General features: G+C 43.6%; 1 protein-coding gene across 1 annotated transcript in view; it reads right to left on the bottom strand.

Annotated features, from left to right (window-relative positions):
- Window positions 1-12,723, bottom strand: part of LOC119504648 (ral guanine nucleotide dissociation stimulator-like) — a 69,537-nt gene that overhangs the window by 25,179 nt on the left and 31,635 nt on the right. Inside the window, exons 5-6 of the mRNA XM_037796989.1 lie at window positions 2,009-2,080; window positions 58-179 (exon numbers count right to left, since the gene is read on the bottom strand). The gene's annotated coding sequence lies outside the window, so the exon portion shown is untranslated. The remainder of the gene's footprint in view (window positions 1-57; window positions 180-2,008; window positions 2,081-12,723) is intronic.

Raw genomic sequence — 12,723 nt, 5'->3', positions numbered from 1 at the left:
CCCAGCCACCAGGGAGAGGGTGCCCCTGCCACCATCCACCTGCTGCCCTGGCCTCACCTTTCTACCTCGCTGAGCCCCTCCAAGGACCTGGACCAGGCCTCAAATTGCTCCTCTGGTGCGAGGCTGGGATTTCTGCAGGCTGACGGGAGCAGGTTGGTCTGTGCCATGACCTTGTCTTCCTGGGACAGAGGGATGGAGAGAATCCTGAGAGGCCTCGGAGGGGATGCTGGGCATCCAGGGACCAGTGTCTGGGTCCGGGCTCCTGTCGCAGCCTCTCTGTCTCCACTCCCCCCCAGTCACCTAACTGTTCTCAGAGCTGGGTTCAGACAGCATCTCCTCCAGGAAGTTGAACCTGACCCCAGCCCCCTCCCCTCACTCTCTCCTGGGACAGGTCTCCTGTGCATCACATTCTCCCAGGATTGAGGAGGAAGGGATATGGTACCAGGGAGTGTTCTGCCAGGGGGGTTGTGGCCTTCCTTCCCCTCCCACAGTGAGTGCCACTGCTGCTCACCTCTTCAAAGTGGATCACCACCACCCCCCCCAAACTGTGGACAGTCAGCTGGACCCAGCAGGCATCAGGGCCAGTTAGCAGCTGCCGTTTGGGAACTTGAGTCCCTTGTCCTTTCTCTGCAGAAGGGTTGAGAGGGCTCCATTCCTGACCTTGGTCCCCATGGGGGAGTTTCACTTGGTGAGGAGAAAATGATAGGTGTACCTCCTTTCTGTGAGTCAAAGTCTCCCCTTAAAAAGCTGAAGGCAGAAGGAGGGATGGAATGTCCGATCCGGGTAGGTCTGATTTAAAGCTCTGCTGCCACTCGCAACCCACTCCCCCAATGTTGCCCCCAGCTCCTCACCTTCAACGCTATCTTATAATTGATCAACCTCCCTTGAAAGACAGACGGCCCAGGTCAATCAGAAGAGGTCCCCCAGGCCCTGACCAGCCCCTCACCTGCTCTCCTGCTGCACTGTTGGGAGCTGCCACCAGAGGACAGGCCAGCCCCCCCAAGACTTAGACCTCTTCAGGGATCTGGGCACCAGAACAGGGGACCAGGGAAGAGACTTAGCGACCTTCCAGCCTAACCCTCTCCAATGACAGATGCAGAGGCTATGGGGTCAGGCAGGAAGGGATTAATCGGCCTCTCACATGATGTCCGACCATGGAGGGGCCAACTTCACTCCCCCTCTATGGCCACACCTGAGGGAGAGGCCGAGCCCAGCTCAGCCACCGCCTTATGCAGCTGTGAAGTCAGGAGGGGAGGCAGGAAGGGGCCATGGGCTGTGGCTTCTGCTGACCCTTGCTTCCTCGTCTGGAAGGTGAACATGACATCCCCAGCTCCCAGGGGTGCAGTGAGGCTACTATGGGTCCCTGAGCCCTGAGCTCTCAGCGAGGGTCTCTCTCCCCCAAGCCTCATGGTCCCAACACTCCTTTGCTTTGGCCCCTGGGCCCTCACTTCCCAAGAGGCCGGTGGAGCTATTTCGAGGTGAACAGCTCTGAGAGGAGCATGCACAGGTGGGGAATGGTGGCCTGGGTGACAACCGGTGGCATCAGGTGGGGGGTGAGGAGCCCAAGCTCTCTGGGGTCACCATGGGCCCCTGTCCTGAAAACTCCTGAGTCTCAGACTCCAAACAGCCACGTGGATCTCCCACAGCAAATATCTGGGACTCTCAGCTCCCTCCCACTAAGTACCCCTCCCAGACCCATGGATCCCAGTATCCATGCTTGTCACCTCCACTGGCTGGCTTTTGGCAAATCACAAAGCTTATATGGCTGGATCCTCTCATCTCAAATCCACCTTGACCCAGGCTCTCCCAAGGCCTTCCTCTGACTGGCTACAAACATGCCTCCTCTATGCTACTGGTCAGTCCACAGCCCTCAGGGGCCAGAGGAGGTCACATGGAATGGAGGCTTTCCAAGTGTGGCGGCACCAGGAGGCAGTGGTGCAAGGAGGGGCCCTAAGCCGTCCTGCAGGCCAGCCCCATCCTGCCCCTCCCTGGCCTCTGGCGCACTCACCCTCTCCCACGGCTGCCTCCTCTGCTCTCTCCTTGGCTTCATGCCCAAGGCAGAATCCTTGGAGGACACCTCCTGCCAGGAAAGAGGACAAGGTCAGTGAGGCCATCCTCGCCTCACCCCATTTTCCCTCCTGCGTGACTGGGGTCTTGAACAGCCTGCCGGCATTTGCAAAAATGCTGCTGCCACCAGTCGTGATCCCTGATTAGGGACACAAATCCCAGCTGCAACACTCCCTGGGGTTTGGCTTTGAGTACATGGTTCAGCCTCCCTGAGCCTCTTGGCTCATCTGCAAAGTGCAGGCAAGAACTGCACCCAAAGACCAAGTGTCACATCCTGTTACTGGGGTTCTCTCTCCAGCACCTTCTGCACCTGGGAGCCACAGGAAAGCTCACCCACATTCTGTCATTTCCTTGAACCTCTGGGGGCCCCATCATGAGGAAAGCACCACAGTTTGGTCTTCTCTCCATTTCCAGATGAGGAAACAGAGGCCCCACAGGGCATCTTCTTGCACCCAGAGGCTATTTGGATATAGTAATACAGTATTCTAAAACTACCTTCAGAAATTTCCAGAGATAAACAGGAAAAATTTATTTGCAAATTATATAGGTGACTAAGAACTAATATTCCTTTAAGAGAGTGTATGGCCCAGTTATGAGCATAGACTCTGAAGCCAGATTGCTTGGGTATGCACTTGTCTCATACTTTCTAGCCATTTAATCTTGGGCAAGACACTTAACTCCTCAATACCCCATTTTTCTCATCTGTAAATTGCAGTTTGTAATAGAATATCTGGTTTAGAAGTTGTTACAAAGTGCTTGGAACAGTGCTTGGTACATGGCAAGTGCTCAATAAAAGTTAGCTATTTTTAAATTATTATCTTTAATGTAACAAATTCTGCTTAGATATCCCCCAATATCTGTTCTCTCCTCCTCTTAGTAATAGAATCGCCAAGTACATAATCATCCAAAATAAACACTACATCTTCTAACCTTCCTTGCAGCTAAGTGTGACTATGTGACTAGGGACTGGTCAATGAGAATAAGCAGAAGTGTCATGTGGCATCTTCTTGGAATCATCCTTAAGAGGTGTGCCAGTTTGAGTGTATTGTGTCCCCCAAATGCCATTATCTTTGTAGTCTTGTGTGGGGCAGAAGTTTTGGTGTTGGTTAGATTTGCTTGGAGTGTGCCCCACCCAGCTGTGGGAGATAATTTTGATGAGATGTTCCCATGGAGGCGTGGCCCCACCCATTCGGGGTGGGCCTTGATTGGAGGAGCTATATAAATGAGCTGACTCAAAGAGAGAAAAGAAGGGAGTGCAGCTGGGAGTGATGTTTTGAAGAGAAGCAAGCTCGCTAGAAAGGAACGTCCTGGGAGAAAGCCGTTTTGAGGCCGGAGCTTTGGAGCAGATGCCAGCTGCCTTCCCAGCTAACAGAGTTTTCTGGACGCTTTGTGGCCTTAAGACTGTAATTGTGTAGTGAAATAAACCCCCGTTTTATAAAAGCCTATCCATCTCTGGTGTTTTGCATTCTGCAGCATTAGCAAACTAAGACAGATTTTGGTACCAGAGAAGTGGGGTGCTTTTGCTGCTGAGTTTGCAAATACCAAACATGTTGGAACGGCTTTTTAAATGGATAAGGGGAAGTTTCTGGAAGAGTTGTGAGGAGCTTGATAGAAAAGGCCAAAACTGCTTTAAAGAGACTGTTTGTGGAAATATGGACTCTAAAGATACTTCTGATGAGGACTTGAGCAGAAATGATGAATGTGTTGTTGCAAACTGGAAGAAAGGTGATCCTTGTTTTAAAGTGGCACAAAATTTGGCAAAATTGAGTCCTGGTGTCAGACGGAAGGAAGAATCTGGAAGCAACAACCTGGAATACTTAGCTGAGGAGATCTCCAGACTACGTGTGGAAGACATACCCTGGCTTCTCCTTGCAGCTTATAGTAAAATGCGAGCAGAGAGAGATAAACTTAGAACTGAACTCTTGGGTTCCAAGAAACCAGAAGCTGATGGCTTGGAAAATTACGAGCTTCCAGGGGGTGGAATCCCAGAAGCTACAGCCCAACGTGAGGATGTAACCAAACATGGAACCCAGCCACCATTTCAGTACAAGCCAGGATTGGAGATGGAATTATCCAGAAAGGATTTGTGGAAAGTCCTATTGTCTGATGGCTTTGACCCCTGCATGCTTCATGCAAAGCCAACAGAATTTTTGTGAGATCTTTATAGACAGAGCCATTGCCGGTCTGGACTGGAGGAGACAGACAAGGAAAAAATTAAAGGAAAAATCTCTTCAAAGACAGAGCCATGGAGGTTGAGGTCTGGAGTCAGGAGGTTTGGGGCTGGGAGAGTGGAGCAGCCCACATGCATGGAAAGGGTGAGTTTGCCCTGGAGGTCGAGGGTGGGCTTTCCGCCTCGATGCTCTGGAAGAGTTTTGCCATCTGAGGTCCCAAAGAGGGCGGAGCACATTCCTAGGGAATTGGGGAGAGCCTGGCTGCCACCACACTGTTCTGAAGGGGTTGAGCGTGTGCCCCGGAGATGGAAGGGAATCCGGGAGCTGCCCCGATGTTTAAGGAGGGTGGGGCCGAGAAGGTGGTCTCCCCAATGTGTGGATATGTTGGAGCACTCACCCAAGCATTTGGAGAGAAAAGGGCTGCCATGGAGGCCCTTGGGAAGGGTTAGGCTCCCGCTCTCTCAAGCCCCAAGGATGCAACGTTGTTCTGTTAATGACTCTCAGACTTTGAAATCTAATGGAGTTTGTCCTGCGGGTTTTAGGAACTGTTTTGCTCCTGTTAACCCTGTTTTCCTTACTGTTTCTCCTTATGGCAATGGAAATGTTTATCCTATGAATGTCCCTCCTTTGTATATTGGGAGCACATAACTTGTTCTAAGTTCACAGATCCACAGCTAAAGAAAGATTGTGCTTTGGGACTGACCACGCCTAAATTGATTTTGATGGGATTTTGTACTTAACTTTTGTTACTGAAATGATTTATATTGTGATGAAATGAATGTATTTTGTATTTGGAAAGATAATGTCATTTTGGGTTCCAGGGGGTGGAATGTGCCAGTTTGAGTGTATTGTGTCCCCCAAATGCCATTATCTTTGTAGTCTTGTGTGGGGCAGAAGTTTTGGTGTTGGTTAGATTTGCTTGGAGTGTGCCCCACCCAGCTGTGGGAGATAATTTTGATGAGATGTTCCCATGGAGGCGTGGCCCCACCCATTCGGGGTGGGCCTTGATTGGTGGAGCTATATAAATGAGCTGACTCAAAGAGAGAAAAGAAGGGAGTGCAGCTGGGAGTGATGTTTTGAAGAGAAGCAAGCTTGCTAGAAAGGAACGTCCTGGGAGAAAGCCGTTTTGAGGCCGGAGCTTTGGAGCAGATGCCAGCTGCCTTCCCAGCTAACAGAGGTTTTCTGGACGCTTTGTGGCCTTAAGACTGTAATTGTGTAGTGAAATAAACCCCCATTTTATAAAAGCCTATCCATCTCTGGTGTTTTGCATTCTGCAGCATTAGCAAACTAGGACAAGAGGCAACTAGACACCCACCAGACTCCAAAAGTATGAAATTACCAAGTGTTGGTGAGGATGTCTATAGAGCAAGAGATACTCTCAAACCCTGCTACTGGGAGTTTAAATTGGTACAATCACTTTGGAAAATAATTTGGCATTATTGAGTAAATGTGAGAATATGTATTCCTTAAAATCCAGAATTTTTATTTGCAAATTTATAACATAGAGAAGCTTGTGCCTATGTGTACAAGAGTATTGACGGCAGCAAAATGGCCGAGCAGCAGTAGCATAGATAAATAAATTGAGGTATACTTATAAAATGGAACACTATTCAGCAATGAAATTGAATACACACACATACACACATACCCACACAACAGACATTAAATACAAGAAGCAAGAACCAAAATAATACAAACTGGAAGATTCAGAAAAGGGCAAAACTATGCAGCCTAGGTATTTGGGTGAGGGAATTTAAAGAAAGGCAAGGCAGTAATTACCTTAAAATAGGATTACGGTGATCTCTTGGTCTAGAGTGAGATTTCTCTAGGGAGAGTTGTGATTGAAAAAGGAAACAGTGTTTCTGAAAATTTTGCATTCCTCAGTTTCTTCACCTCAATAAACATTACACAGATGTTTCTTTAAAATAATTTTTTAAAACTATAACATTGTCTTATGTACTTCTCTGTATGAATGTTCTATTTCACAATTTTAATCATAGATATTTAAAAGACAATGTTCCTTGGTCTCTCTTCTTTTTCATTCCTTCCTTCATCCTGCTACCTGAAACATAGATACTGCCACACGAAACCATGAGAACAAGGACCACAACATGGGACTATCAGAGTAGTGAGCTGGAAGAAGAGTGAGTCCCTGAGAACTTTGTGGGCAGAGCTGTCCCTACAGTCCTGAACCTCTCATCTCTGGACTTTATTTACATAAAGGAGAAATAAAATTTATCTTATATATGCTACTTTAGAAATTTTTGTTATTTACAGACAAACCTGATCTTAATATATGATACCTATATCTGATCTTAATATATCATACCTATATATGATAGCTACAAAAATACAATATACCCAATAGTAAAAATCATCTCATATGGACACACACAAGTATATATATATATATATATATATATATATATATATACACAGATGTACACACCCATTCACACCAGAATTAGGTGATTAATTCATGGTAGAAAATAACCAAAGAACTGATACATATATAAAAACTGTTTACCTTGGCAATAATCAGAGAAATGCAATTTAAAACAAGATAGTATTTTTCATGCATCCGATAGATAAAATTTTTAAATATCAAAATATTCAATATTGTTGATGTTTTTAATGTAAATCATTACACATTTTTGGAAAGCATATTGGCAATATCTATTAAAGTTGAAAATGCAGTAACCATTTGAGCCAGCAAACCAACATGAATCTATGCAGTAGAAATAGCAGCAAAGGGTATTGTGGGAAGCTGGCAGAGTAGGAAGCTCTGGGAATCAGTATTTCCACAAGAACAACTAAAAAACTGGCAGAAACTGTCTGAATCAACTATTTTAAAACTCCAAAGTCCAGTAGAACACAGTACAGCTTCCAGGGAAGACTGGGGGAGGGGGGAGGAGGAGGATAAATTATGGTAAATACCAGTAAATTGCTCTCTGTGCAACAGTTAACTGTCACCCAGCCCCAATCTTACAGCAGGCAGCAGTGGGGTCCAGTCCCTGACATAGCTTGCTGGTGCCAAAAAGGGACATAAAAATCCACTTCCTAAAGATCTGGGGTGGGCACAGGCCGATTGTTCATAACCAATTTTGATTAGGTTCTCATGTTGCTGGGTGCCCAGCTCTGAGGGTGGCCATTCCCAGACAAACGCAGCTGAGGAAATGTAAAGATGGCATGCTGCCTCAGAGCTGCAGAGGACAGCTGGGCAGCTATATTTGCTGAGTGGCCAAGAAAGTGCAGCTACGGGAACCGTGGAAAAAGCTCTTAGCACCTTTCCTGGCCTCTCTCTCATCACCTTTCCAGGGCAGTTTAGAACTGGTCAGTTCTCCCTTTGGAGGTCCCTGGCCTTGTTCCAGCTAGGAAAGACCAACTTGCAAAACTCCTCTCCAGCATTCCCCCCATCCCATCTCCTCCAGACAAAAACAGCATGAGGCCATGAAAGCAGTTTAAGAAATAAGGAAGACGGCTTGGGACAAAGGCTTACCTGTTTAAGTCCAACAGTGGCACACCTGGGGGAGGGAGATGGTCTGTTTCCCGGGAAGTAGAAGGGACATTAAAACTCCTTTAAACAGGGGAAATCCTAAGGCACTAGGAAGCACAAGCCAAGGACAAGACACAGGCCCAGAAAAGACAGGGAGGACACTGTACTTTGCATTCACCTTGGGCAGACCTTCATCTCTGTCATATCACCAGCTGGTTACAAACTCAAGAAACAGGCATCTCAGGAAATAAATCCCAGAGTTAAAATTTTTAAATATTAAAATGTACAATATGCAAAAAAAAAAAAAAAACAAAAAACCCACAAACAAAGAAACATAAAATGATGGCCCATGCAAAGGAAGAGGACAAAAATCCAGAAAACACTAATAAAGAAGAGCAGACTGTGGACATGACTGTGCTGGTTTGAGTGTACTGTGTCCCCCAAATGCCATTATCTTTGTGGTCTTGTGTGGGGAAGAAGTTTTGGTGCTGGCTGGATTTGCTTGGAGTGTGCCCCACCCAGCTGTCGGTGATAATTTTGATGAGATGTTCCCATGGAGGCGTGGCCCCGCCCATTCAGGGTGGGCCTTGATCAGTGGAGCTATATAAATGAGCTGACTCAAGGAGAGGGAACTAAGTGCAGCTGGGAGTGATGTTTTGAAGAGGAGCAAGCTTGCTGGAGAGGAACGTCCTGGGAGAAAGCTGTTTTGAGGCCGGAGCTTTGGAGCAGATGCCAGCTGCCTTCCTAGCTAGCAGAGGTTTTCCGGACACCATTGGCCATCCTCCGGTGAAGGTACCTGATTGCTGAGATGTTACCTTGGATGCTTTGTGGCCTTAAGACTGTAACTGTGTAGTGAAATAAACCCTTGTTTTATAAAAGCCTATCCATCTCTGGTGTTTTGCATTCTGCAGCATTAGCAAACTAGAACAATGACAAAAACTTTAAAAAAAAGCACTTCAAAATGCTCAAGGAGATGAAGAAAAATATGATATAGAACTAAAGGAGATCAGGAAAACAACAAATGAACAGCATGAGAATGTCAATAAAGAGATAGACATTTTTAAAAGAACCAAACAAAAGTACTGGAGCTAAAGACCACAATAACTGAAAATGAAAAATTCCTAGGTGGGTTTCAACAGCAAATTGGAGCTGGCAAGGAAATAATCAGTGAATTCAAAGATTAGACACTTGAAATGAGTCAGGATGAGGAGAAGAAAGAAAAAAGAATTATTTATAAAAGTGAAAATAGCCCAAGAGACCTCTGGGACACCATCAAGCATACCAACATATGCATCATGGAAGTCTCAGAAGGAGAAGAAAGAAAGAAAAGGGCCGAAGGTATAATCAAAGAAATAATGGCAGAAAACTTCCCCAATTTAGCAAAAGCCATGAATATGCACACCAAAAAAGCCCAGAGAACAAACAGGATTAACCTGAAGAAAAATATCACCAGTTACATACTGATCAAATTGTCAAATGCAAAGGACAGAGAGTTCTGAAAGCTTCAAGAGAAAAGCAACATATTGTGTACATGGGAGTCCGAATTAGATTAAGATCTGATTTCTCATCAAAAACCATGGAGACAAGAAGACAGTGGATTGAAATACTTAAAGTGCTGAGAGAAACATTTGCCAACCAAGAATTTTATATCCAGTGGGACTTTCTTTCAAAAATGAGAGAAAGATTAAGACATTCCCAAATAAACAAAAGCTGAAGGAGTTCATCACCACTAGACCTGCCCTACAAACCATACTGAAGGGATTTCTTAAGACTGAAAGGAAACGACACTAGACAATGTTTCAAAAAAAGCATAAAGAAATAAAGACCCCCTGTAAAGGTAACCATTTAGGAAAACTATAAATGCCAGAACTCTAGTATTGTACTTTTAGCATAACTCCACTTCTTATTTCCTAGTGGTGCTAAAATGCACATGCATAAAAAGTAATGATCAATCTATGGTTTTGGACATACATTGTACAAAGATATAATCTGCAACAAGTACAAAAAAAGGTTGGGGGAGGGATTCAGGAATATGCATATGCTACTGAAGTCAAGTTAGTAACAAATAAAATATGATCGTTATATATTTAGGAGATTAAATTTTAACATGGTAATCAGAAAAAAAAATAAGAAAAATATATCCAGATAGAAATGACAAGGATCTTAAATATGGCACAATATAAAAAATCAAATAGGTGTGAAAGGAGGTATTAACAGAAGAACTAAGAGACAAAATGGTTTAAGACTGTATTAGTTAGGGTTCTCTAGGGGAACAGAATCAACAAGAGATATCTATAAACATAAGATTTATAAAAGTGTCTCATGCAACCGTGGGTGTGCACGAGCCCAAATTCCATAGGGCAGACAGCAGACTGGCAACTCCAACGAAGATGTTCGATGAACTCCTCAGGCAGCAAACTGGCAACCCCGATGAACGTGTTCAATGAACTCCTCAGGCAATGAACTGGCAACTTCGATGAACACCTCAGGAGATGCTTCGCTGGTCAGCCAAACAAGTGAAGGTCCTCCATCTGTCTTGCTTAAACATCTTCAAATGACAGGATTAAATCCAGCTGACTGCATTCTCTTATTGTGGAAGACATGCCCTTCCTTGATGTAGTCAGTCACAGCTATAGCCAACTGACTGATGATTTAATAAACCAATATTCTGGTTTATTAACCAGCCACAGACATCCTTGCAGTAATAGGCCAGTGCTTGCTTGACCAGATACCTGGATACTGTCACCTGGCCAAGTTGACACAGGAACGTAAACATCACAAAGACATACAAAGGCTTAATAGCAAAATGGCAAAGAAAGTCCTGTATTATCAATAGTGACTTTCTAAGTAAATGTATTAAATTCTTCAGTCAAAAGGCAGAGATTGACAGAATGGGGGGAAAAGCATGATGCAACTATATACTATCTACAAGAGACTCACCTTAAATTCAATGACATAAATAGGTTGAAAGTGAAAGAATGGGAAAAATTATACCATGCAAATAGTAACCAAAAGGGAGCTGGGGTAGCTATACTAATATCAGATACAATAGACTTTGAGTCAGAAACGGTTATGCAAGACAAAGACAGTCACTATATATTGGTAAAGGGGTGAATTCAATAAGATGTAAGAATTATAAATATATATGCATATAAACATCAAAGCCCCAAAATATATGAAGCAAGTACTGACTGATTTGAAGGGAGAAACCGATGGTTCTACATTAATAGTAGAAGACTTTAATACACCACTTACAATAATGGATAGAACATCTAGACAGAAGATCAATAAGGAAATATAGGACTTGAAAAATACTCTAAACCAACTTACTTACACACATGTAGAACACTCTTACCCAACTAAAACAGAATACACATTCTTCTCAAGTGCATATGGATCATTCTCCAGGTTAGATAGTAACTTGGTTGCAAGACAAGTCTCATAAATTTTAAAAATTATTTAATGTATCTTCTGTGACCACAATGGATGGAAGCAGAAACCAAAAACAGAGGAGAATGGAAAATTCACAAATTTGGTGGAAATAAACAACATACTTTTAAATAACCAATGTGGTAAAGACAAGAAATCACAAGGAAATATCTTGAGGACAATGAAATGAAAACACAACATACAAAAACTTATGGATGCAGCAAGCAGTGCTGAGAGGGGGAATTAATAGGTCTAAATGCTTACATTAAAAAAAGAAGAAAGACTTCAAATCAGAGACCTAATTTCAAAAACTGGAAGAATTAGAAAAAGAAGAGCAAAACGAAGCCCAAAGCAAACAAAAGGAAGGAAATAAATATTAAAACACAGGCAAATGAAATTGAGAATAAAAAAAAGAGAATTAACAAATCAAAAGTTCATTCTTGAAACAAACAATAAATTGACAAACCTTTAGCTAGAGTGAAGAAGGAAAAAAGGAGAGAAGACACAAATGAACTAAAAGCAGAAATGAAAAGGGGGACAACACTACTGATCCCACTGAAATAAAAAAGGGACTATAAGAAGAGAGTATGAACAACGTGCAACAACAAATTAGATAACCTAGATTGAGTGGAAAATTCCTAGAAACAGACAAACTACCTAAACTGACTCAAGAAGAAATAGAAGATCTCAAAAAGAAATAGTAGTAAAGAGATTAATCAGTCTTCAAAACCCTCCCAACAGAGAAAAGCCCTAGAGTGCACAGCTTCACAGGGCAATTTCCCAAACATTCCGAGAAAAATTAACGCCAATCCTTCTGTGGCAGTTTGAAGCTGTTGTACCCAGAAAATATGTTCTTAAAATTTAATCCATTCCTGTGGATGTAAACCCAATATGAGGAGGACCTTTTGATGAGGCTACTTTAGCAAGGTGTAACCCACTTCAATTAGGATAGGTCTTAATCCTATTACTGGAGTTCTTTATAAGTGGAGTGAAATTCAGTCTTAGAAAACCACAAGAAGCAAGAGGCTGGACATCTACCAAACTCAGAAGAGAAGGGAGAGAACAGGAGATGCAATCATGTATCTTGCCATGTGACAGAAGAGCCAAGGATAGCTGGCAGTCAGATTTTGGGAAGAAAACATCACCTTGATGATGCCTTGATTTGAACAGTTTCCTGGCCTCAAAACCATAAGCAAATAAATTCCCATTGTTTAAACCAAACCATTTTACAGTATTTGTGTCAGCAGCCTAGAAAACTAAAACACCTTCTCAAACTCTTTCAAAAAATTGAAGAGGAGGGAAAATTTCTGTTTCAGTTTTCTAAAGCTGCCAGAATGCAATATACCAGAAATGGGTTGGCATTACAATGGGAATTTATTAGCTTACAAATTTGCCATTCTAAGGCCATGAAAGTGTCCAAATTAAGGCATCAAAAGGACTGATACCTTCTCTGAAGAAAGGCTGCTGGCATCCGGGATTCCTCTGTCAGATAGCAAGGCACATGGCTGCCATCTGCTGGTCCTTCATTCCAGTCTTGCTGCTTTCAGCTTCTGGTTCCAG

Source organism: Choloepus didactylus, chromosome 10, assembly GCF_015220235.1.
Source record: "Choloepus didactylus isolate mChoDid1 chromosome 10, mChoDid1.pri, whole genome shotgun sequence".
NCBI classification, from domain to species: domain Eukaryota; kingdom Metazoa; phylum Chordata; class Mammalia; order Pilosa; family Megalonychidae; genus Choloepus; species Choloepus didactylus.
The sequence above is the reverse complement of the archived record's forward strand: the minus strand, read 5'-3'. Positions and strand labels throughout refer to the sequence as shown.